Genomic DNA, 22,133 nt, shown 5'->3' on the forward strand with positions numbered 1-22,133 from the left:
CGGATGAGTCGGCTCATTTTCGAGGACTCTGACGAGCCTCGACGGAAAAGTCGAAGTCAATCGATGACGGACCACGGTTTCCTCGGTCCGTCGACGTTGACGGAACTGGTCACCCGACGCCCACGACGTCGACGTCGTGACGGCAGCACTCCCACGCGATCCTTCGCTTGCACCGCGGGAGGTCCTTTACGATAGGATCGATTAGGGTGATTCAAGATTTCATCGATCGATCACGGTGATCCGAGATTTCGCCGATCGGTCGTCAAAGCTTTGAGAATTCTAGGGGCCATCCGGGGGTGGTTTTACTCACGGATCGGCGGATCGATCGGGCTTCTTCCGATACTCCTGTGTATAGATAGCCGGGGTGGATTATTCGGTGTATTACGTGTGTAAGGATTCTCGACGGCACGTGGAGACGGAACGACGCCCCGCGTCGCGACGCCAACCTTGGGACAAGGTTGCGTTTCTCAAGACGTCCCATTTGCCGAAGACGATCGCTTCGCCGATTCCTCCTCTGGGCTGAAATTTTGGAAGTCGCCCAAGGTTTCCAAACTTTCATCGGGCGCAAATTTCTCGACGGTTTCCTCCTTTGTACCTGTTGAACCCTGGTCGTTCAAGGCTACAGACATGAAAATTGTCTCCGAGGGGTCTCTCGCTTATGAAACTTTTCACCGAATTGAGCGAATCGAACGGAAAGTGGAGGCCCTGAGAAAGGTTCCGTCAAACATAAAATTTCATTATTTTATAAACAAATTTTGAGGCTTTGGTCCTTTTGACAAAACCGCAATGCCAATATGCAGATTTAATAACGTGGTATTCTCGTCTCGGTACATGTCCGATTTTCATTAAACTCGAATTCTAAGTTAGTACCTCCATATACAAAGGAAAACAAAGGCGGAATTATTCGTCGAAAATGAAAAAAATGTTTCTAAACAAACTTATAAAACTTCATCGGTGCCTCTATATTGACTTAGCAATGTTTCAAACGATTCGGCACACCCAGCTGAGAGAAAAGACCCCTCGGACAGTACTTTCATATAGCCTTAAAGTGACCCCTCATCTGCCACTTTTATAACACTTTAAGGCTTATAAGTAGAGTTTCTAAGTAGGTTTAAAATTCCCCTCCGACTACCTTCCTAAACAGGAACGACATTTACATATGCCCAATCCAGACTCGATTCGACGACATTAATTTCCGGGAAAAGCGATCGACGATTCGTAGAGCGCTTCCGGCTACATTGCTCGACCGCGCCAGCCGCTCGTCGTGCTCGACCCCGAACCCGACGTTGACCCTGAACTTGTACCCGCACTTCTGCTCGTGACGTCGCGCAGGGGTCAGGGTCAGGGTCGACCCAGCACGCGGCTTCACGCACGACGAATCTAGATGGGGACATTCCGCGCAGTGTTTCCGCACCCTGCGAAAAATTCCCGACCACCGCAAAAAGCACCCTTTACGTCTCGTTCAAATATCCCGTGAAATATACTGGCACGGCGAAAGCTGGGGATATTTCTCCTCGCGTCTTATTAATCTTATTAATCTTGTTTATCTTATTTTCCCCGAGTCGAGCCGTATCCGTGGGGAAACGGACGGGACGTGGAATAAGCGCCTCGCCGAGCGTGACCATTTTCCGCCCGAACGATTTCCGCGGACGCGGCCGAAGGGCAGTAAATATCTCGACCGTTATTCCGCCGTCGTTAAACGGGCCGCGGGTCTTCGTTATCGCGACTTTAATGCCATAATCGCGTCGCGTCGAGGGAACGTCGAGTTTCCTCCCGGCCAAGAAATCTCGCCGCCGGTCAAGCCCGGCAAAGCGCGGGGTCGAGCTTTATTAACGCGGCCCCTCCCGAAACTCTAAAAGTCAGCCAGCACCAGCTGCTCCAGCTGCTCCAGCTGCCCCAACTGGTTTACGGCGTGCCCCGGGCTTCCGCCTTCGAGTCCCTTTCCGAGGATCGTAAAGAAAATTCTCACGACGAACATCGCGAGCCGATCGCCGCGAGAATTATATCGCCTCGACTCGCCAGATGTTGGCGATAAGAGGTGGCGGAAAAGTCCAAAGAAAGTTCGAGATGAAATTTTTATCCTACTTAGAACCCGTAATTGTAGATCTTAAACGGGTCTTGAGATCATATAAGAAAGGGTAAGGGTAAGAAGGGCGAGTCTAGATTTTAGCCCTATTTTGAACTTGCGTATCTTTCGACTTTGTCATATCAAGTCCTACTTCAGGCCTACAAATAGAAAGACTGAAAATATGTACCATTTCTAAGGGCTAAAATGGGACCTCAATTATATAGTAGTTACCATTTTTTATATTATCTCAGAATGCATTTAAAGCGCCTACAATTACAAGTTCTAAGCAGGATCAAAATGTTAACTTAGGTGAATTCTATTTCATTGAGATCATACTTTAGACCTTAATGGCAAGTTCCCCAATTATTCGAGTTAAAATCTTAATTAAGGACTACTTATCGCGTAATTAAACCTGAACGCGCGACTCGAGGTGGTTACTTAACAGCGGATTGTAATCTTCGATTAGCGTAATTTTTATAAATGCAACACGAATTTCAGTCATTCGAAATTAATTAGTCGCAGTTAAGAAATTGTTAATCACTGTTGATGCAATTGGCCCTTAGGTTAGGAGGGTTCAAAGTAGAGCTAAAATGATAAAATTTCGAATCGGCTCCCTTTTAAGAAAATGATTTTTCTTCTCGAGTTTCAGGATTTACGTTCGGCGTTAATCGGCTTCGATAAAGAAAAGAGACGACTTCATGGGTAGCCATATTTTTCGCGAGGGTTCCAGGACGTGGGATTTAATTCTCGATTAGCAGTCCGGGACCCCATTTACATCTCCGAGTCGGGGCGCATCCAATTCCAGCGGCGACTTTTTAACGGGGGCTCCAACCATTCCGGCCGAGAAAACGAGGACCAGGAGTGCGCGCAATCGCGCGGAAATTCGCGCAACGAATTCACTCGTTAATTCATTAAGCTTTCACGTGGGCGGTTCAGGAGAATCCTAACCCGCGGCATCGGGTGGGATAAATTTCGAGCCAGTCTTCGCCCTCCTCGCCTATTTCCCGAGGCTCGTCCTGTTAACTCGCAAAGAGAGCTGCACCGAAGTGCAGGCTTCGTTCCTGGTTGCACCCTCCTGGATACCGAGAATTCTCAAAGAAGAGTCCTCGCCGAGAGGCCATTCACTCGGAAATCAGTAAATACGATTTCCTCCTTTGAAAACCAATAGCTCTCAATTGCGTATAATAAATAGCAATGTCATATGATAAATAGCAAGGCAATACTTAGTAACAAGTGACGATCGGCCTTAAAATTGTGACAATGTGATTTCCAACAATTTCCACTGATTTCTCCTTTCGATTTTCAACTGATATTTCACGGGATGTCGAGCATTAAAATCCACGATTTCCTGAGTGTGGTTGTTTAAGTTCATTATTTCTACTTTCCTGAATAGAAAAATAAAATTTCATGGGTGTCAGAACCTTCCCTAGAGTTCATTCACGCGTTGAAGTTTCAAACGATTTGGTACACTCAGTTCGGTGAAGTTTCGTAAACGCGATATCCCTGAGATATCACTTTCATGCCGCCTTAACATGTTCCTCCGGTTACGCGGAAAAAATATCACGGCAGCGAATCATTGGCTCCCTTGAACTGAATTTTCCTTATCGTCGAGCCATTATCATCGAGAGCCACTCGTCCCGTGACTCCGATTCTATCGATCAGGCTCGATGTTCGACCTTGCTGGCACATAGGTATTAACATAGCCGCCGGTACGTACGTGCAGTACGTTGAGTTTTACGGTTACGTCGATTTCCCGAGTAAGGTTAGGCTCGTTTCGACTGACTTTGTTCCGTCCCTGCCAAAGTGACACGTGTCGTCAAATGTCCTTTTTTACGGGTCCCGTGTCATTTCGTTCTAATCTACCCCACGAATGGAGTACATCGGTGGGGTTCTCCGTTTCCACGGTTTTCAGATTTTCATTAACGCCGCGCTTCCGGTCATCCCGTGGAACGAAGTTCTGGACTCGGCGCGGAAATAAAGCCGGAAGGATCGCGCTTGAGCGAAGCCGAGAATAATTTATCACCTCCGAGCAGCAGCTCCCAAGGGAGGAACGAGGGATGGTCCGAGGAGCAGGGTGGTCCTGCGTATAAATTTTAATGTAACCCGGAAGTGAATGGATTCCGAACAATTCGATCGAGTGGAGATGGCCGGGGCACATAAGTAGGACCGTGTCGAAATAAATCTCTACATAACCCCGTCTTATAAATAAAAATCCAATCCGCTAACGCGCGGGACAAGTTCGGCTCGAAGCCGGAAGGAAGATCCCCGGAAAATTGACGATCGGCGCGGCAATTATTTCCCGATGTTTCGTTATAAATTCCCTTTCTAATTGTAAGTGGAAATTTAATTAACGCTTCCTTTGATTCGGGCGCATTAACTGGGAGTTTGCCGTTTCTTCGACGACGACGCTATCAACGAATCGCTCGAGGGTTTGCGAAACTCGTAACGAAGTCGCACGATAGCGGGATCAATTAATTGCTAATTAGGAAATTTACGCGTCAAGGTAATTAGCACGGACCGACGGAATTGCCGCAAGATACCGATCGGCCTGGCGGTCAGTAAACGGTGTCAAATTGTCAATTATTCCGCTCGACTCCGACTTCCACCGTCGTTGCACCGCAACCCTCGGGTAATTTCGTCCTTCAATGGCTTGACGTACATACGCTACCGAGATGGCGATTTTGGTTACGCAGCGTCGAGTCAAACATCGAAAGATCTCGATTGTCAAACGTAGAGATAAATACAACGAGTCAAGAATTTTGTGAATGACGAATTGGCAGAACCGCGATCGTAGTTTAACCCACTCGCTCGTTTACATCGCCGACAAAAAGTGGCACGGGTAATGCGAAAGTGACATCAATGAGATCTCGTTTATGAGACTTTTCTGCGATCTGGGTGTACCGAGTCGTTTGAAACTTTACATCGTGAATATAGAGGCTATAGGGAAGGTTCGAACCCCCATGAGATTTCAATACTTGACTTCAATACAAAATTACATTTGTTCATAGAGATTTAAAAATTTTTCTTATAAAAAATGAAGGACGTTCCGTACAGCCTCCACATTCGCGTTGTAAAGTTTGAGGCGTTTCGGTACACCCGGTTCGGAGAAAAATTTTTCTCGAACGACTGATCCCTCGGATGCTACTTTCACATCCCCTTAATAAGCAAATGAAGTTCGAATTACAGTAGGCGATCGATCGCGTCGAAACACTCCCAGATCAACATATCGAATCAAAGCTCTCATCCCGGGTGGCCGGCAAAAGTTGCATCTTTCCCGACGGACGCGACCTCCCTAGATAAAGTCGAGGAGGTTGATAAAGCCTAGTTCTCCCCTTTGATTCTCTAGCGAAACAAAAACAGTGAACAGAAGTGGACAAGGCCGTTGCGGAGAATCCGCTATTCAGGGGCGCAGTCGGAAGGAATATGTAGAAATAGCATTTTTTCGAGCCGCCCGTGATCACTTTCCCACCCTAGTTCGTAGAGAACCGGCGTAAGGTAGAGGCTAAAGCGGGACCATCAATCGAACCTTGAACGAACCCGAGGTAACCCTGGGGTCAGCAGCCTGCGAGGAACATTAACCGCGTTTACGGGATCGATTCGTAGGAATGGCTTGCCGAGTACACATCTTTCGAGTCTCCCACGGTCGAAGGAAAAGGCGCCGAGAACGAAATCGTTCAGAATGGACGATCGACGAGTCAGGTTTCTCCGAAATCCAAAGGATGCGGTGCCTTCATATAACCATTTTGAGCGGGAATAGTTGCAAAAAGTATTCCAGGGGTTATTCCGCCAGGAAATGTTAAGCCTTAACTAATATACTAGCTTAACTACAATCATCTACACGCAGAAAAAAAAAAATCGGCGCATTTATCAAAATCGTTTGATCGACTGCATTTGATTAATTTAAGGAAATGTTTCGGACGAGTAAACAGAAATTTAGTTCACTTTACCAAACCTATTTCCTTCAATCGATTAAAGCGTCTCGGTTAAATCACTTTGTTAATTTTAGAATATATTTCAGATAATAGACTAAATATCTGGGTTAAATGTACCGAAGTACCTATTTGGCAGGATTTACTACAATGTTCGATGGTCAATCAATAATTATTGAGCAAGGGGTTTAGTCATGCCAACCAAATATTTGGTTGCCCACGTAATATTCTATGGTTAAACCAACAAAAGTTGTATCGATTGAACCTAAAGTTAGTTTTCGTGGACCAGACTAGCCACTTCACTCAGGGAGACAGGAAGAGACGTCTGGGGAAATACAAATTCCGGGGTGAAATTTCAAGCCACGATCTCATTTGAGAGACCGCCGGGTGAAAAAAGTCACGACATCAGAGGGCGGAGTCGAGCGAGCTCCCGGAGGACGAGATCCTTCCGCAGGACCTCAAGGGGTGAGAGGGGGCGAGCTTTACGTCGTGAGCCGCGAGGTCGGGCACCAGGTTGAGAAAGGTCATGGAAGTCGTGTATCCGGGTCACTCACCGGGAATTTTCCGAGCCGGTGTCGAGTCGTCGAGGCCGAGTAACTGTTTAAAGTAAAGCGAGGGTATTTCCCCCCTGGTGAACCAGAACAGGCGCCACGAAGGAAAAAAACAGTTCCGTGCGCGCCCACGCGTCGGCCATTCCGCAGTTGCGCCTCCGCCGACGCGAATTCGCGCGTCGATCGATCAAGGATCGATACCCGATCGATTTTGGGCTGGCGATTTTCGGAGGTATGAATTTGCGTGTCGATCGATGAAAGATCGACGCTCAATCGATTACACGGTGGCGATTTTCAGGGGTACGAATTTGCGCGTCGATCGATGAAGGATCGACGCTCAATCGATTTCATGGCGACGATTTTCGGAGGTGTGAATAGACGGGCGGCTGCGGCCGATTTATCGCTTAATTCGGCCAAATTTATCCGAAGCAATTTATTATCGAAGCAATTGTCAACGGCGATCCGCGCGACTTGCTGACCGCGATAATTCACCGGCCGGTTTCCATTGAATCCAGCCAACGCGATCGATCCCCGGAGTGATCGATGCGATCGTTCCGAAGTCCCAGTCTCATCCGCTCCTACGCTTTCTCTTCACGCTATACGCGGCCAAATCGCGCGGACATTTTCCTCCGATAACCGCGGAAGAACGAATCGGTCCAGTGGCCGGGAGTTCCGAAACGGGTTGCACTGTCACTCGGACGAGAAAACTCGCCCCACGTCCCGGGAGAGAAATTTCGTCGACCCCACCGACCTCGGGGATAAAAGCATTTTTTATTGGCTCGTTGGCGTCGGAGTTTGACCGAACAGCGGTGGTTCCTCGACGAAAACAGGCTCTTAAAAAAAGCCGGAGACGCAATTACGTTTCTTAGTGGCGACTCTAAAGGTGGGCCAGACGTGAGCATTTTTGCGGCGCACGAAAGATTTTTTTATCCGCCGTTTACGACGATTGTGTATGTAATTATTCTCGTTCTCGAAAATCTCCGAGCCAACGTTCGAGTTAAAATGCTTAATCAAAGATTATTTATCGCGTGATTAGTATTAATCGGTCATTTTAAGGTGGTTACTTAACAGCAAATTTTTAACTTCGGTTATCCTAATTTTAATCGGTGCAACGCGAATTTCACGAATTACCATATTAACTAATTACAGGTAAGAAATTTCACGCAAATTAGGGATGGTGCAATCGGCCCTCCCTGTCGTTTCGGTTAAATTGCCGACATGTTTTCTGGCGTATTCAACAATTACTTCCCGGCTGGTGAGAGCTTCCTAGGAGTGAATATCTTGAAACGTCTTCGAGAGAGTTCTCGGGAATTCCGTTATTTCTCGATATTAAAGCCCGCAAGGATTTCGGGTACTATTATAGAAACTCGTTCAAGAAACCACGTAAATGGAGACTAGGAGGCACAGAGTCTTGGCGCAATCCATTCTTCTCCATTCTTCACACGTTACGCTCGTACGCGTGGGTGGCGCAGAAGGACGAGCAATCTCACCCCATGGGTTCGCACGGGCATAAAATCCGGATTCGCTAGCCTCAGCTCCAGGAGCGATACCGACGTTTTGGACCTCGGCCAAAACTAGCGAGTCACCTTCCTCCATTTTCCCTATCCTGTCGCCGACATGCAAAATTTTCAATCGAAACAAGTGCCGAAGCAACCGCGAATGGAACGTTTTCAACCGTTTTTTCCTGCCGCAACAAGCGTTTATAAATTCTGCAAAGTCGTCGCCTCTCCCCTGCGTAAACTCCTTGGAAAAACAACGAAGCGCGACTCCACTGAGCAAGATACAATTTTTTATATCGCATCACTTTGTGCCGTTTATGTGCTATTAATATGCCAGATTCGTAGATTTTGCGCCGGCTCGGTTTTCGGGAAAAATGGAGCTTATCCTTCAGGATGCTAGGGACTTGGATGGCTGAAACCAGGAAGTTGCTTTTCTCCATTTTCCTCGCCCTCTCGCCGGCGTGCATCATTTTCAATCGAAACAAGGGCCGAAGCAACTGTGAATGAAATGATTCCAACTTCGCTTTCGTGTCGTAACAAGCGCTTATAAATCCCGCAAAGCCGGCTCCTCGGATCTGTGGAAACTTCTTGGGAAATAACAAAGGGCGGCTCTCCCCTTGAGGGAATGTCCCTTGTTTTGACGCGAATGCCTTTCATCGAATCATTTACGGGGTGACATTTTAGCGGCGGCGTTCCGTTAAGATTCTAGCGAATATTCGGAAAATATTTCCCCCCAGGAAGGATCCTCTTCTTGTGCAGTCGCTCCAGCTGACGCTGGAGATGGCACTCCGACAAAGCGGCTGCATAACGCCCGGCGTTATTTATCTTAACCCCGGGGGCGGAAAAGTGGCTCAGGGTCGCGAGCCGTTCGAGCTTTCGGAGAAATCGTCCCCAAGGGAGTCTCTCTGTCTCCCCCGTTTTATACTCCAGGACGATCGCGATTATCGGAGCAGATTATCGAGGCATCCCGTGAGGATTCCGATCGAATATCGCGCGTGCTCGAAATTAGCCTGAAATTCCACCCGACGGTGGGGCCACTTTTCTCGAGACAACTTTCACCGAAAACCATTCTTCCTCTCACTAGTTCTCGGAAAATGCAAAAAAGATAATTGCCCCTCGCGAAAATAAAAGCCCGCCGAATATGAAATTACGGAGTCGAGGACTCCGAATTACGCTCTCGAGGACGAGCTCCGCGTGCCGTTCCTCTCCCCGAAAGGGGAAAAAAATTGGCCAACTCGGCCAATTGGCCGCGACCTTGCCACTAAAGGAGATAACGACCCACATAAAAAATCTCTTTATTTTATAACATTCTCCAGAAAAATCGTGTTTACTCGATTTCATCTCTTCCTGACGACCCCGAGGAAGAATTGTGTCGATTCTCGGAGGCCACTCGCGTTCCAGGCGGTTCCTGCAGGATCGGCGCGGCCGCTCTATAAATCCGACGAATCCTGGGTCCCGAGGGATCGCAGGACGTGACAGGGTCGCCCGATCGGAGGCCAGTCCCGCGTAATTGCCATTTCGAAGGTGCCGGTCCTTTGCCCACGTCCTGAATTAGACGCCTCCCGGTGTCGCTGCCGTTATCGTCCTAGTATCGCGACTAATTATCCTTCCCGGCAGAATAACGCTCGCATCGACATCGTCTCGATCCGTCACGTTCAAGGACCCTTTTTCTCCCTTCCTGCCTTCCCCTCTCCTGTTCGACCTCCAACCTCCATCCTCTTCGGATCTTTGCAGAGAGTTACAACAAGTAATAAATAAACCCAGGCCAGGGGTATTTGTTTAATCGGCCTTGCTTCACGCGCCAGAACTCCGAGCACTGACTCGCGAAGTTTGGATAAACTTTTATTTTCTTCTTCTTCTTTTTTTATCCAATGTGAAGTCCTGGATTCTCTCCCATAAGTCAGATAATGGAGTGGACTAGTCGAATCTCGATCCGCCCTTTCGATACGGACGAATGGGGCGAGAGGCATTCCAAACGTTTCCCGTTTCACCTTTCCTCCCCCTATCGGTGATACCCGATCATTCGGCCATTCGGAGGGAAAAGGGGATGGTCTCCTTCCCGGAAATGGTCCTCCCTCGGGTCGTTCGTTGTGATTTTCGAAAGCATCTCGAATCCCTCGGAATCCCCCGTGCGTCTCGTATTTGCGCGATCTGGGAGTTCATTAAGGATCGCTTAAGGGCTTCGCCGTAGGCGTCTTCGTGACCCAGTAAAACTTGACGGCGATTTATGGGGTTCAGCGCGAAGCGGTTANGGGGTGAAACTTACGGGGGATGAAATATTTCATTTTACGCGTAGAAACGCGAACGAAGAGCGAGCTCGGCTCGCGTTGTGGCCGAGATTACGAGACGTTCGCAAGAAAAATTCATTGCCTCTCACGAGACTCCTACAACCCAGAGGGGGGGGGAATTCGTATCCATTTTTGTTCGAGTCCTCGAGCTCAATTAACCCTCTATCCACGATCTCCATCGACGTCAAATTTCGTTCGGAGGAATATTTTTATCGGCCAAATGGCAGCGAAAATATCCACTCGCAGGAAAACAGAATCCGATTGATTGAACAAAATCGTCTGATTGACCGTATTTGGTTCACTTCAGATGAGTAGATCGAATTTTAGTTCGCCTGACCGAACTCTCGTTTGCTTGGATAAAATGAAGTGTTTCAGTTAACTCGTCTTGCCAATTTCAGATATTTTAGTCCACCTGCCAAATATTAATGTAGTATTTGATGCGATCTACATAGATATTTGATGTAGTGAACCAAAAATGAATAAATAATTTCTATCACGTCAACCAAATATATGGTTACGCGTATCGTGAACATATGATATCGTTGAACCGAGAGAAATTGTATCGCTGCGACCAAATATTTCTATTTCGCGTACATTGATATAATGTCGCAAGACATTGTCGAAGATCCTTTATACTGAATTTTTGCGAATCGAGAAGTTGACCCGACTCTTGCCACTCGAGTCGCCATACCCGTCTCTCGTTATCCTTTGTGGAGTACAGCTCGTGGTACGCGGACACCTTCTATATTAGTCGAGTCTTTCAATTACCGTGCACCCCTCCGGCGATTTCGAACTACCGGGACATCCCGCCCCGGGGTCGCGACCGAGGAGCACGAGTTACCTACAGAATCCAAGAGAGACGGAAGCATCTAGGGTCTCATCCTGCCTGAAGCCGTGCCCGACTAATAGATCCTCATTTTTCCTCTCTGATAACGAATAGGATAATTACAGGAATAAAATTAAAAGTGTCCCGTTTTAAAGGAGACGAACGGTCCTGCCCAAATTAACAGTGCACTCGAAGAAGAGAATATACGGTTACCGTGATAAAAAAATCCTAACCCACTAGATAAATTCTTGGTAAAAAAGAAAAAATCCTCTTAGAATTTCTCGGCAAACGTACCAACGCGAGCGGATAATATTTCTCTAGAGATACCTTATAACTATTAACCAGAAATACAGTAAGGACATGTTTAACAATTTAATCCAGTTAAAATGTCATGAATTCTGGTTATTTTAACTGGAACTCGATTTCATGTAAAAAGTAATGATTCCGACTATTTCACGTAATTCTACGTGCAGGATCGATGTTGCGTTTCTATCCTTCGATCTGCCCCCGAACTTATCGGTCAAAGGGCTCTTTCGATTTCTAAAAAATCTCTCCGGGTGCGAAGTCCACGTCTATGAGCCGTTTCGCGATTCGATCTACCGAGGTCGTCTTATTACCCGGGATATTAATTAGCATTCCTGGGTGAAGGTGCGCGCGCTGCGGAGGCTGGAAGGGGTCGGCAGCCTTTCAGGGTGCGCCACCCCTGCGCTCGGCAGGAAATATAGGTCAGGTTATCGAGGTCAATGTGCATCATCCTTTCCCCGGAGCAGCCCCTGGCAGCCCCTGGCAGCTCTGGCAGCCCTGGCAGCCCTAGCTCGTACGAGCGTCCAGGACGACCACGACAGCAAATCCTCTATAGCGCTCACCCCGGAGTCACCCTTGTGACTCGTTGCATCGCGCCAGTGATCGAGTTTTCCCATGAATTTCGACCTGGCCTTCGGGTCGCGGCCGACGAGATATTTGTCGGTGTAACGTTTTCACGACAATACGAACATTCGAAAATGCGAAAATGTAAAAATGCGAAAATTGCGAAAATGTGAAAATTCGATAATTCGAAAATGCGAAAATATGAGAAAACAAGAAATTTTGGCCGATGCTTTTATGCGTACGTACGAACAAATCGATCGAACGATTAAGGTGGAAAAAAAAATGGAATCCCAAGGGGGATGGGGTTATTTTCTCGTTGGGGGCCCCTTCGCTACGGCGTGCCGGCGAAGCCGCTTTTGCGGCCGCTCCGATTTGTCGCCTTTTTGAGTTTCATTCGTGCCACTGGGCCGTGGAATTAATAACGATATTCAGGCCAGAAGGGACAGGGGGATGCTCGGTTGAAAAAGTAGGGGCAGCTGCAAGAGGATGTGCCACGAGGGATTCGAGGAGTCGTCGATGGGAACGGGGTCGATATAGTTTAGATTTCTCATCGATCGGGCAAGATATTCCCGGTATCCCTCTCTCTCTCTCCCCTTCTCGAGAAACTTCGTATCCTTGGGGAACGTCCGTGAGTACGAGGAAGGACCCTCCCTTCCTCTCCGTCCGTACTCTACCCGAAGCGACATTTGACACTCGCGGCCTCGTCCTTTAGCCGGCATCAAGGATCGAACCATCGGGGATATCGATCGAGGATCCATCGGTATATTGAATAGATTCGATATCGCCAGCAAATTCCACCTGGCAGAGGGTAAATCGGTGTCCTAATTACCGCGACTTACCTCCTGCCTGGTAACGAGGTCATCATTTACCGGTTCCAAGTCTCCCGACGTTATCCTTGCCGAGGTCCTTCAAACTCTCAATGTATCAACGACGTTACGTTGGTCAAAGAAGAAATGATCTACAATAAACGCGTTTATATACACGTATTCTTGGCGCTTAAAACGCAATCCATTGCGAAACTTAATTAAGAAATGAAAAATGCGTCATGAGTGTCGTGCAGAACAGGTCCCTTGAGGAGTCCGAATGTCGTCAGGGTTGCCCTCGACAAAGTTTCCTCCCCTGTCGATGTAATCCATCGAGGGAACTAATTCGAGAAAACATAGAAGTGCAATCGGCACTCTAGTGAGAAAATTCGGAATATTGAAATCTCGAGTCGTCGCGACCCCGCCTCGACTAAGTCGACCCTCGACGCCCCTTGGAAGGAATCTCCCTTTTTCCCCGACGCGGTCGCCTATATCTCGCTACCATCGACTCGGTTCTCCGTTATATTGAACAATTCGATGTTCTTGGCAAGCGTAACCCACTCGAAAGGTGGATCGAGTAACGCAGGGCAACCAATAATTTCCCCGTCGACGACAGTGCCCTAACAGCCCCTCGCAATCGCCCTCGCGATTCGCCTTCAGAGGGAGGGAGTCGCCCCCGGTGTCGAGAGTTTCCCTGCCCATAATTTACATGTCATTGTCAACGCCCCGTCAATGTCGAAATCTCGCAAGCCCGTTAAGTCGTTCCATCCCGTCATCGATGCTTCGGATCCCTGTATATCGGATACACATCTGATCGCGAACGCATTCGAGGCAAGTCGAAGACAAACGAGCATACAAATGTGGACGTACAATCGAGACGAAACAAACTGCCTGGGATTATTTTTCACACAACCTGAGTCGAAATGAAAGGCATTCGTCAAGATGCCCGTTCATAGTCTCAGATGATTTGAATAGATGATCCAGATTTATACCTCATCACGAACGCGTTTAATCGGAAATGTATAAGTTTAAAAAGCAAGCAAACTGCCTGGGATTATTTCTCACACGACCTGAGTCGAAATGAAAGGCATTCGTCAAGATGCCCGTTCATAGTCTCAGATGATTTGGATAGATGATCCAGATTTATACCTCATCACGAACGCGTATAATTGGAAATGTATAAATTTAAAAAATAAACCAGATAGATAAATATTATTTTATACTTTCTAAAGATACTTTCCTTTTTCTGAAAACGGTTCACATTTTTTTTTTTCCTAATATTGTTGCTTCAACCCTCTTCATGACCTCCAATTTTTCTTCATCAGCTCTGTTATATCACGTAACGCCACTTGAGTAAAAGTCACTTATACGCATTAGTTGATTAATCCCATCGCGTTGCAAGTATTGTTATCGGGTATTTCATATTGTCCACATGCCGTGGTCGGATTCTAACGAAATTTACCCAGGACCACCAGGGAAGCGTCCTCTCTTTGAAACTAAACAAGAGTCGTCAAAATCGGTCGGTCGGAACCGAAAAGTATGCATGGTGAACGTACAAACATACATTTACACGGATCGAATTTAGTACTTCCTACGATTAAAATAACCACATAGGAATATTAAATAGTCTACTAGTCCGATAAATAAATCGGTTAAAAATATGTCGCATAGAGCGCGATCGTCGTTAACAAATTACGCGAGGCGAGTCGGCACGTTTGTTCCAGCGAGGTCGAACAATGTTTCCTATTCTCGTTGTATCGATACTTTTTACGCGACGTCCACATGGGATTAAATTGCCGCGTGCCACGTGGCCAGTCCAATAGACGAGCTATGGTGGAATGCTCCCCGAACGGAACTCCAGGGCTGGCGAGTTCTCATTGCGAGTACGTCGTGTTATTTACCCGTCATAATGGGTCCGTGTAACCCCGTGAGACTTGACCGCGCCTCGACAGGTCGTTTCCAACCAGTCCACGTCGGTTTGGGACCGTTGTCTAAAAACGAGAACTGGCAAAAGGCACGACCAATCTTCAACACGACTTCTCCTCCTGTGGCGCAGAATTCCTGAAATTCGTCCGACAATGCACGTAATTTTTAGCAAGCCTACATTTCCCGAAAAATTAAAACCGTTCCACGTGCGGTCGAGCTTTTCCGAAAATGGGGCTTTCTGCAGCCACGGTCTCCGCGAGAGGTTTCAGAAAAAAAATCGGGGCCTTTTAAAATTCCAATCAGTGGGAATTTAATTACGAATGTAATTACCCATCGTAATGGGTCTATGTAACCCCGGGAGACTTGGCTGAGTCTTGATACGATCTTTCCAATCAGTCCATGACGGTTTGGAACCATTCACGAAAGACTAGAATCGACTGACGACTTGTTCTATCTTCAGCCGAACTTATTCCATACGGTCTCTCCTCCGGCGCAAAATTCCTGAGATTAGTCCGATAATGTGCGCCACTGTGGGTAATGCTTCATTATCGGAAAATTGAAAACGTTCCAGTGCGGTCGAGCTTTCCCGAAAACAGGGGGTTTCCCCGTAGCTCCGGCCTCCGCGAGAGCTTTCAGGAAGAGTCGGGGCCATTTGAAATTTGCATCGGTGCAATTTGTATGATTAGGGGATCCTTTGTGACGGAGAGAGCGAGAGCGTGGGTCGCGGAAAGAGGATCGCGACCACTATGGCCAATTTGAGGGGTGTTATTATCGTTAACGCACTCTCCACGTTATCCGGGCGCAAAGAGGAGTTCGGCTTTATGGGGTATCAGTCGGGATCAATGACACCGTGGCTTAGGGGTTGCACCCCTCGGCGAGCCTGGCTTATCTTTTTCGTACATTGATATCCGGAATAACCTCCAATTTGCCCGGGCCCTTCGATTCGAGGGTGCTCCGAGCTCGTATACGCGTATTTCCTGTATTCGGTATTTCAACCTTAATCGCCACCCCAAAATCCAAGGGGTCCGAGACCGACATTTCCCAGAGGCGTTAACGCTCGCCCACGTGTTCTCAGTTCCTCGTAAAGTAGGCAACTCCGTGCGTCTTTCGTCAAAGGCTCTCGAGGCTCCAACCTTCGCGAGGTGACGTCCTTCGAAGGACCCCAGAATTTCGGCTTCCAAAGGCCCCGAGGTTACGCGGGGACGAAAAATTCCGCCTTAATATGCGACGCAAACCGCGGGTTGCTGCCAGGGGCATTCCTGGGACCCGAAAGCGAGGTGGAGCTCGAAACTCCATTAAACAGTTTCGGCGCCGCCCGCGGAGGTCGGCCAAGTTGGCCTTCTAGGTGGAGAGGTCTTCCAGGGTGTAAGAGCTCCGAGAAACTCGGCCCTTTCGGCTCTTGAATTAAATCGGAGCCGAGTCCAAATCGTGGTGGCCGATGAACTACGTCACGGGATTCATTTGACTCTCGGAGCACGATATCCTGGCACACGTTTTGGCACACGTTTTGGTGAATTTTAGTACGATGCGGTGCGTTTCGGGGTGACTTCGAGATTTTCAGGGAGTTCTCGCGCATTTTTATACATTTCGGTACGTTTTCGCGCGTTCAAGGTCTCTTGATTGATAAATCGAGGTCTTCCTCCTCTGGGTGTACAGTTCCCACAGTCCTTCTTCCTCCCCGAGTGTGATCTCTTTCAGGGGCGAAAATCGACCAAACTCCCGGGGCCAACTTTTCAAGATCTCCGAAAACACGGTAGATTCCGCCCCGCGTCCCGGCGATTATTGCCCGCGATTGCGGAGTTTTCGGATCGTTTTTCCACCTCGCGTCCCCCGACTCGGTCTCGCGATACGAGAAGCTCATCGGTAACGCCTCTGCGGCATACAACTCGTTAAGCTTTTCGGTGCTCGAGGTACTTTAAAATCCGATTCCCTTCGTCGTGGCTGGGAAAGGCTCGGATTAACGGCGCGTTCCGAGGTCTCGCGAAATTCGGCGCAAACTCGCCGGTGAGTAATTCAACCTCCCCGATGACTTTGCCCGAGGAGCGGCCAAGTTACCGAAGCCTGCTTAGACCGAGCGCCGCGGAGAGCAATTAGTGCCAAGATTGGACAACTTCTCGAAATAACGTCGGAGAACGTCGGCGAGGGGACGCCACGAAAAGCGTGCTAACCGACGCGTTCCACGTATGTCCTATTTATAGAAATCGGCCAATCGGCGATAATCGCCCTAAATGAAGATAAATGAATTAATAAAATTTCAAAATGTAGAATCGAACCTAGAGTACGAACCCTTAAACCTGGACGCGATGCGGAAGAAGAGACACACGCCGAGAGCTGATTCCGAATGCCAGAGACTCCCCATTCGGCGCGGTCAGAATACGGAATAATTACGGAGACGGCAAACAAACGCGGCCATCCCGATAGAGTGCACATGTCGTTGTTTACGTAGGCGCAAATACCGCATAATTGATTGCGTTATCGAAGCGAAGCGTTCGCACGTCACGTTCGACGGATCTCGTCTTGCATCGCGAGTACCGCAAAATGACAACCAAATGCTCCCAATTTCGAGCCTCGTTAGACGACTCCTCGAGATATAGTATATTGTGCGTCTACGGCGAGAAAATAAAAAGTCGTTATGAAACGAGCATCGATTCCAACAAGGGATATGACATACAAATACAGAAGGCGAAAGTGTAACTGCAGAAAGGAGGAATATAATTTATAGAATTATTCTTCGTTTCCGTAGTTGTATATCACACACCGTTCGTAGGGACTGGTGCCTATTTTATAACTATAGCGGTAACGTATACTACTATTTTTTTTCTCAGTGTATGAGAGAAAGTAAGCATTTATACCATACGCGTGATGTTTTCAGCACGAGACAGAGTGGACGGACGAGCCAAAGGCAAGTAGCCACAAACTTTAATTATATGTGGTGCAAACGCCCGTTTGTCACCGGGGCGCACACGATGTTCTGCAAAATGCGCAATTGGAGAGATTTATGAAGGGCGGTAGCGCCGACATTAACATATCCGAGAAAATTATGTAACAGTCATTTTCTTTTCGCTGGGCCCTCGCTCGCTTCGGGAAGCGCAAAGCTTTCGTTGGGAACTTATCGGTGATATAAGCATATTACGAGCTCTCTTATTTCATCGCGCCCAATCGATGTTGCGCAACGACGAGCGATTACATCGCTAATTGGACATACGTAACGGGTCCTGCGAAGGGACTTTCATCATGACGGCCCTTTTACCACCTTCGATTCTTGAAACCTTTGAAAGCAGCGGCAGGCAATGACTTTAATCCATAAGAAGTCCTTCGTTTCCATGAAATTATGGGATTCTCTTGAGAGAATCAATAATTCTCTTGAGAGACTCAACTAAAGCGCAGTCGTACACGGCTGTGTGAACCTGGGATACAGTTTGAGGCACAAACAAAATGAACAGGCTTATTGGAATGTTTCTGTCATGTAGACGTTTGTGTCATGTTGAGTTTTGTTTGTGGCATTTTTCTTTTACAAAAACTAGAGCTGTTCAAAAGGATAAACAAATTCCGAAATCGTGGAAATTTGGGATTTTCGACTCTAATGGGTTCTCTGACGTTTGGAAAATTCAGGGCCTCTGAGACCCTCAAAAACGTTAAAATGGTCATTTTCGGAATTTGTTTATTTTTTTTTGTTACACTTTAACGCGAGATTCGTTTAAGTCAGAATGGACCTTCAGGAAGGAAGATTGATCGAATAATCTCCGCTGAATGAATTATTCATATCGGTAAGGAACATGTCCCGCTGTTCAATTCGCGAAACGATGACCCGGGGACGTCATTGCGGTTTTCACGTAGCGGCGTAAAGTCGGGGCCATACCGTGTGATTTTGCAGAATCGGCGAGTACGATCCGATTACCTGGAAAAGTGGACAACGATTGTACACAATATGAAACATGTTACGCGTTTTCGCCACGTCCTCCGCATCCAGCCGCACAGGACCGGATGATCGAATGACTGCTCGAGAGACATTGGGTCTCGCCGGTCCCGCAAAAACGCACGGTGTAACCCTGGCCTTAACCCTAGAACTACCAAGACCAGTAAAAGTGACTGGTTTCAGATGGTTCATCATATACAACACAACAAAAATCGCCGGTAGTTCTGGTGTTAAAGCGATGGGCACTATTTATGGGAGTCACCCTGACCGAGTGTACGTTTTCCAGAAGGGTTCGTCCGTCCACGTGGGCTGTCATTTAAAAAAATGACGAATGTACGAAAAACCGTTGACATCGATTAACCGTCAGCCTCTCTCGCTCGTGGCGTGAACTTTTATGCGGCCCGACAACCCACAGTTAAAAACGCTCCCACATTCTCCCTGCCGAGGTGGAATAATACCTATTCATTACGTTTAAACTCGACGTATGAAACCTACCGTAACTCCCACGGCTGCTTTAATATATCCTGGGTGTAACGTGAAATTATTGACGAGCACTCTGATCCCAGGGAATTTTCTCTGCCGCAGGGACCGCCTCGTGAAAAACCTGCTCTTTCCCGGCAACCGGTAGACCAAAGTATCCTCTTGCTCTCGCTCATTCCTGCCGCGGGAGTTACATGCAAAAATTTGGAAGCTTCCCAACCCGGCACGGCAAAGCGGGGAGAATAGGGCCTAGGAGGGCACTTTTAGACTCTGTTTCAAGTGTAGGCGTTAGTAATCCCGCTTTTCCCCATTTCTTTTCCTTTTTCATATTTCATCCGGAGCATATTTCTCCGGGTGGTGCTTCGTCGCGTCGAATAATGGAAAGCAACGACTCAAAGCTCCGCAAAAGTGTTCACAGTTGCATCAAACGTTGATGTAAACATGCGAGGGATTCCTAAGAAAAAAAAAATGTTTTCTAAATTAGCAAACGTAAGAAATAAATGAAATGTTGCTGGCCCATTTTCAAGTTGAAGTTACAGTAACCGAAGCTGGTCAAATTCCTTTTTACGGCGGTGAAATATTTTCCTGCGGGTGGAATCGCGTCTCTCACGTCATCGAGTACTTCAATAAATATTAATCTCAACGAATTCGATCTGGCCGACGGGATTGGCATCCCATTCGGTTGCATAGGGGGACGTACTTTTCGCAAGAACGAACCTCGCGAATCGTGTACACGTGCATAGGGTTTAGAAAGGCGACTCCTCGCCCTTGAACGGTCCCTAACGCGACCTACGATGCCGAGGGGTGTTCCATAAATATTAAAAGAACGTAAAAGCGAAGACAGATTGCTCGAGGGAAGGGGTGAGAGAAGAGGGAGAGACTTCTCCAAACGAGATTTCTTCCTCAGAGGAGCGAGAGGGTCCGACCTCGCCCCTGAGCGGCTTACCGACCAAACAAACGAGTTAGCGCTACCCTCTTTTCGGAAGCTATTTACCTCCACCTAGACTCGATTATCAGCGAATTAGCGATGATGCTCTCGGAAAATGTGGAGGAGCGAGGAGAGGCCGGGGTGCCTTTAATCGGATGGAAAAATCAAAGTTTCCCGGAGACGGTCCTGTGCTGTTCGATCAAGGGTGCCACTCCTCTTCACTTTTCGAGCTAAGTTCAGAAGTATCGATAGACACCGAAACTTTATCCCCAGGGAAAGTTTCCTCGGTATATAGACTGTGCTTCTACAATTCAACCGGATTAGGAAGACATTGAGAACTAACTTTAAACGAATCCATAATCGGTGAATAATCGGGGAATACGCGATTACTGAGATCTCGTGGATCCGGATCCACGGTCGATTAACTTCCTTGATGTTAACACGTTTTAGAGACCTGGAAACGCGCAAAAGCGCCTCTTAACAAAGGAGCGGCCGGATAGTACCAACAGTAGAAATGGCCGGCTGCGGTCAGCCGGAATTTTCAATGGGGTTCGTCGCGTCCGGCCAACCGAGTTTAACCACTTTTCCGCGATTATTCGGCATTCACCAGCAGACGCGACAATATTTACCCGAGATCCACCTCAATTATTCTCAACGTAAGGACTACCTCGAGGTATTTAATTTCGCGTTACGAGCTCATTAATAGGGAAGCAATTTGGCCGACTGAATTTAATTATTTTCTGTTTTCGCGAGGGGAAATACTTACGGTGGATTTACCTTGATTATTCAAGGTCTAAAGGTGGGTAAGTTGATTTAATTCAACGCGACAAAAGCAATGGGCCGAATTAATCGTATCGATGTGTACGCTTGGCGGTCACGCGGCGTAGATGCCGGCAAACAGCTCGTCGAGTCGCATGAAAATGAAAATATAAATGTTTTCACAAGGGTGCGTAACCAAATACGAAGAAACCCCCTAAAATATCTGCAAGGTACCGATCGCTTTTTGTGTGAACGAAATTAGCTCGCCCTGAGTAATCAAATCTATTTGCGACGAGCTTCACGCACGTGGATATTATTGAAAAAAAAAAAATTTTCCCTTTTGAATATTTAAGGTATTATGAAAGTGTCATTCTATGTATATATCAAAACGTTAAAATATCCCTAAAAATGTGTCTCCGAATTGGGTGTATCGAATCACTTAAAATTTTACAACGCGAGTATGGAGGCTATAAGGAAGGTCCTGACATCCACGTTATTTCATTTTTCACAAAAACTTTTGAAAATATTTATAGATAAATTTTTAAGGAATTGAAATTTCAGGGGTACAGGACTTTCCTTACAGCCCTCATATTTACTTGCAAAATTTGAAAATTTGTCTTGTCACCTAAATATCGCGAGTATAAACAGGCCATATATGGTAAGTCCATATTCATAACCTGGTCCTAATCAAAATTCATAACCTGGGAACATTTACAATCGCACACTTCTATTAATAAGTCCCACTAACGGTCGATCTTTATCGCGGGAAATTATTTTACAGTGACGTCGCAATTCTTCGTGTCTTATCGTACTGCTCCTCGCCACAATTTTATGTGTTTTAATTTCGACTCACAGGTAATCAGCAACTGCATGTCCTTAGGATGAATTACTTTAAGCTTCTTGAAATGTCCGTTTTCACGGAAGCAGTCCTTTGATCACTTCCCTTGAACATTCCTTAGTCGGCGAAATGCGAAAAGACACCGCGATTAGAAGTTAGGACTAACACAAGAGCGCGACGCATACCGCTCGCGTCGAGCGCCGCGTGTCGACTGAGAGTCTGAGCGACCGTCTGTCGCCTCGAGGTAGCCAGACGCTCCTCCCCCCACCCTCGACAAACCGACGTTGCCGATTGGCTACCTGATGCGCCGTTCGGCCTTGTCATTGGTCGATCGTCGGTTCGGGCGGAATCGTTACGATTTCCAGACCACGTGGTACACGGAAGTAAGAAAATCCAGGATAAACTGGAAACACGAAACATACTGACCTCGAGTATCTACAGCTTCGATCGATTGG

At 47.3% G+C, this 22,133-nt stretch overlaps 1 protein-coding gene across 2 annotated transcripts in view; it reads right to left on the reverse strand.

Annotated features, from left to right (window-relative positions):
- The window catches only part of LOC105697334, a 47,519-nt gene extending 25,724 nt beyond the window's left edge, over positions 1–21,795 (reverse strand). The window contains exon 1 of one of the 2 annotated variants that reach the window (XM_012420574.1): positions 21,694–21,795. The gene's annotated coding sequence lies outside the window, so the exon portion shown is untranslated. Of the gene's footprint in view, positions 1–17,043; positions 17,114–21,693 lie in introns of those variants that run through there. The other variant, XM_012420575.1, reaches the window with a different exon arrangement.
- Positions 21,796–22,133: the final 338 nt, after the last annotated feature.

This window comes from Orussus abietinus, unplaced genomic scaffold, assembly GCF_000612105.2.
Source record: "Orussus abietinus isolate OABI.00-Male unplaced genomic scaffold, Oabi_2.0 scaffold42, whole genome shotgun sequence".
Lineage (NCBI taxonomy): Eukaryota > Metazoa > Arthropoda > Insecta > Hymenoptera > Orussidae > Orussus > Orussus abietinus.